Raw genomic sequence first — 5126 nt, 5'->3', positions numbered from 1 at the left:
TTTTTTTTTTTTTTTTTGGTTTTTCAAGATAGGGTTTCTCCGTAGCTTTGGTGCCCGTCCCAGAACTAGCTCTTGTACACCAGGCTGGCCTCGAACTCCCAGAGATCCGCCTGCCTCTGCCTCCCGAGTGCTGGGATTGAAGGCGTGCGCCACAACTACCTGGCCTCTTTTTGTTTTTTCGAGACAGGGTTTCTCTGTTGTTTTGGAGCTTTTGGTGTTTTTTGTTTGTTTGTTTTTGTTTGTGTGTGTGTGTGGTGTGTGTTTATTTTTTTTGAAACAGGGTTTCTCTATCGCAGCCCTGGCTGTCCTGAAACTCACTCTGTAGACCAGGCTGGACTTGAACTCAGATCTGCCTGCCTCTCTGTCTCTGCCGCCTGAATGTTGGAATTAGACATTGTTGTTCTTAAAAAACGATGAGAGAGCGGCTACAAACGGTCCCCGGGCGGGCTGGCGAGGGAGCCCGCCATGAGGGCGGCTACAGGAGGGCACGCTTCCTTGGCCCACAGTGGCGGCAGGTAAGAGACACGTAAACACAGGAAATAGCCATAAGTATTTAAGGAAGGGGGAGAAAGAAAGACAGAGAAAAGAGATAAAAGGAGAGAGGAGAAATAAAAGAAGAGAGAGACAGAAAACGCGTGCGCACGCCAAGGAAGCAGAAAGAGAGGGGTCCCAAGATGGCGATGGGCGGGTCAGAGGTTATGGGAGTGGGCGTGGCTAGGGCAGGGACCCAAGAATATCGGACATGAGCCACCATTGCCCGGCCTAAATACTTAATTTCAAAAAGCATTTTTGAAGCCAGTTTTGGTGATAATTCCATCACTTGGGAAACTGAAGCAAGAGTATTATAAATTCAAGGCCAGCCTGGCCTACAGAGGGATACTCTGTCTCAGAAGACAAAAGGCAAAGGCTTAGGATGTCTGTGGTCGAGGGCTGCTCTTCGAGAGGTCCTGGGTTGTTTCTGGCATCCACATGGCAGCTTACCACCTTGTTACTCCAGTCCCAGGGGATCCGATGCCCTCTTGCAGCCTCCTCGGGCACAAGGAACATACGTGGTCTATAATAACTGCGGGCAAAACACCCGTACACATAAAATAAAAATAAATATTAAACAAAACATTTGCTTGTACTTAGCCAGCCATACTATGTGAACTTAAAATTTTTATAGATTAAAAACGTATGAATTTAGTTTTTATCACAATAAAATTATAAATCAAAGACCATAATTATGTAGAACTAGAGTCTGGCTCTTTAAAAGCGCGATTGTGGTGAAAGCGATACACAGAAATCAGACCGATTCTATAGATGACGTCATAAACTTCCTACTCGTTTTAAGTGAGCGTGCGTAGAGCTCGCTTCCCCCATGACCACGCGCCTCCTCTCAGTGCGCCTGCGCACGGCGAAACCCGTGGGCAGAGTCAGTCGCGTGAGTTCCCGAGACCCACCTGGTCCCGCGCAATTACCGGGCCTAACCTCTGCGCACATGCGCAGTCACCCTCACGGGCCTGGGAAGCCGCAGACAGGCGGCCGGGTCTTGCGCCTGCGCTCTGGATGCCCTTAGCGGAAGTGGGTGGGGGAGGGGTGGAGTCGCTTTTTGACTCGGAACCTGCGGAGGGCGGGGCAGGAAGCGCGGCTACGGTTGGCGGCTCCGCCCACGCTGTCCGGAGCCCTTCCAAGTCACAAGTGTAGACCGGAGTACAGACACTAAATACTTTCCGATTTTAAAAGGTTTCGCGAAGTTACCGTTGTCTACGTGAAGGAAGTTTATTCTTTCATCTTGTTTTTGTGGAAATAGTTTAATTAGTCCAGGCAGATCTCGAACTCATATCCTGCTTCGCTTCAACTTCACCCAGGAAACTTTTTAAAACCTTTTTTTAAATTAACTTACTTTTATTTTACGTGCATTGGTGTTTTGCCATGGGTGTCCTGTCCCCTGGAGCTGGAGTTACAGAGCTGCCATGTGGGTGCTGGGAATTGAACCTCCGTCCTCCGGAAGAGTAGGCAGTGCTCTTAACCGCTGAGCCATCTTTCCTGCTTCCACACTGGAAACTTTTAGTTTTTTATTTACCCCAAAGATTCCTTAACATTTTTAGAAGACTTGAAGCCTCAAGAAACATTTTAGGCACCAAGCATGATAGCTCTGGCCAGTAAGTAATTGCACGTGGCCGGTAGAGGCAAGAGGATCACTCAGGAGTTCAAAACCCTCCTTAGCAGCCGGTGGGTAGGGGAGGGGAGGCGGCGCACGCCTTTAATCCCAGTACTCGGGAGGCAGAGGCAGGCGGATCTCTGTGAGTTCGAGACCAGCCTGGTCTACAGAGCTAGTTCCGGGATAGGCTCCAAAGCTACAGAGAAACCCTGTCTCGAAAAAAACAAAAAAGACAACTTGCCAGAGCTGCCTCTCTCCTACCACGTGAGTCTCAGGATTTGAACTCAGAGCCGCAGGCTTGGTGATGACAAATCTTTTTTTTTTTTTTTTTTTTTTTAAGAGGACTTCTCTGTAGCTTTGAAGCCTGTCCTGGAACTAGCTCCTGTAGACCAGGCTGGCCTTAGACTCACAGGGATGCACCGGGTGCTGGGATTAAAGGCGTGCGCCACCACTGCCCGGCATGGCAATCCTCCTACCCACTGAGCCACTTCTCTACACCCCCTAGGAACGTCTTGAACTGAGACGTTCTTGGGCCCCTGAGCCTTAAGAGTCAGTCCTAGTCAATGTTCTAGAAATCTGGAAGGTTAGGGCTTCCTGAGCGCTCTGAGGAAGACATTCTGTGGAGCAAAGATCTTGTTTGTGTAGCCCTCATCTGCCTAGTTATTTCCCCTTTGAGAAAGGGGTTTAGAAGAGAACGAGGCCAAGAGAACAAACTTTTTAAGTACTTCAAAGGGAGCACAGAAAAATAATTAAATAGGAAACTCTTAAAACACGTCAAGCCACTATTTGTTTATTTATTTATTTATTTTGGTTTTTCGAGACAGGGTTTCTCTGTGGGCCACTATTTTTTTTCACTATTTTTTTTAAAGGTTTATTTATTTATTATGTATACAACATTCTGCCTCCGTGTATGCCCACACGCCAGAGGAGGGAGCCAGATCTCATTACAGATGGTTGTGAGCCACCATGTGGTTGCTGGAATTGAACTCAGGTCCTCTGGAAGAGCAGCCAGTGCTCTTAACCGCTGAGCCATCTCTCCAGCCCTGTTAATCCACTATTTAGTCGAATGCACTGAGCAGGCTAGTTTCATGGACTTCTCCGTGTAGTTGGTCACTGCCGTTTTGCCCTGGGCCTCACGAATTATGTAGTCGATGTTGTTTCTCATCTCCCAAAAGGCTGTCCATATTCTGCCACCACCACCCTGAGGGCGGAAGTTTTCTAGCGTTCAGGGACACATTCAGATCATAACAAAACATACCTAAGCCAGGGGCTGGCCGGAGAGACAGCCTAGCAGTTACAGCACTTCCTGCTCTTCAGGGTTCTGGGATTCGTTCCCAGTACCCACATCAGGCTGTTCACAACTGCCTGCAACTCCTGTTTTAGAGGCCGCCTTTAGTCTCAGCACTTGGGAGGCAGAAGCAGGTGGGTCTCTGTGAGTTCGAGGCCAACCTGGTCCACAAGAGCTAGTTCCAGGACAGGCTCCAAAGCTACAGAGAAACCCTGTCTTGAAAAAAACAAAACAAAACTCCTGTTTCAGGAGATCCAGTGCCCTCTTCTGGCTTCCACAGACATCCACATGAGCCTGTCTCAAAAACAAAAAAAGGAGAGACGGAGAGAAAGAATTCCCTGTGTGGGAAGAGTATATCTCAGGTTCCTAGCTATGGTGTGATAAAGAGAAATAACCTACAACCTGGACAAAAAGACAAAAGGAAAACACAAACCGTGTGGTTGCAGGGCAGCAGACCTGGGCAGCCCCTGGACAGCTGCCATGCTCCGGTACTCCATTTCATCATCCTGAAACGACACAGCCGTCAGGCTGAGCTCTTGGGGCGGCCACAGGATTAAGTGAAGTAGTGTTTGTGAGCATCTGTAAACAGCTAGCGGCTGTTCAGATGAAGGTGTGTGGAAAATGTACCCCTGCTGGTGTTTGCCCTGTAGTCAAACACAGGGGGAGCTAAGAGGCCTGAGCTCGCTCAAGTCTTTCAAGTGCTTTCTTCTGGCAAGTGGTACTTCTCTGCTCAGGGCAAATTAGCCAGCTGTCTGGCTTTCAGGAAAACACACTTGGGTGTTTTTTTTTTTTTTTTTTTTTTTTTTTTAAACATTAACCAAATGTAATGTGCTTTCAAAAGGTGATTAGAGAAAGCAGAAGGCTTGCGTCCTCTGGGGAGTGTAAATCACCATGACAGTTTAGTGTCAAAAGGTTGGAAATGGGGAAAAGCGTGTATCCAGTTAGGGAGCAGGAGGAAGGGAGGAACGTGTTCACTGCAGCGCTCTTCTTTACGTCCTTAACTGGAAACCACCTACTGTTTGTTGGGAGCCGCCACGACAGAGCACCGCCGTCGCACAGCGGTGAGGACGGCGGTTACTGGTTGGGAAAGGAACCTGGAAGCCAGGTGTCATGGTGCATGCCTATAATCCCAGCGCAGTAAACCTCGAGCAGGCAGACTGGAGAGAAGGCTCACTGGTTAAAAGCTCATGCATTTCCAGGACCCGTATGGGGCAGCTCACAACTGCCTGGAACTTCAGCTCCAGGGGACCCAACACCTTCTGAGGGCACCTGCATACATGTGATGTACAGTCTTCCCTCACATAAATAAAAATAAACTTGAGAAAGACTCAAACATGGGGAAAATGCTTGGTTTGCATAGGGGGATCAGTGGGGCAGCGGTGCTGGCTCACAGCCTGACTCTGTCGAGCTTTCCCATGGGGTGGTGTTATATCACACCCTTCCATTTTAGGGCTGAATAACATTCCATTGTATTTTATGTCACATTTTATTCATTTCATAAGGTGATGGACATTTAGATTACTTCTTTTAAATTAAATAAAGACACACGCCTTTAATCCCAGCACTCGGGAGGCAGAGGCAGGCGGATCTCTGGGAGTTCGAGGCCAGCCTGGTTTACTAGAGCTAGTTCCAGGACAGGAACCAAAAGCTACGGAGAAGCCCTGTCTCAGAAAAATCCAAAAAAAAAAAAAAAAA

The sequence above is a fragment of the Alexandromys fortis genome, unplaced genomic scaffold (assembly GCF_014885135.2).
Source record: "Alexandromys fortis isolate MF-2015 unplaced genomic scaffold, M_Fortis_MF-2015_v1.1 scaffold_56, whole genome shotgun sequence".
Lineage (NCBI taxonomy): Eukaryota > Metazoa > Chordata > Mammalia > Rodentia > Cricetidae > Alexandromys > Alexandromys fortis.
Note: the sequence above shows the minus strand (reverse complement) of the source record.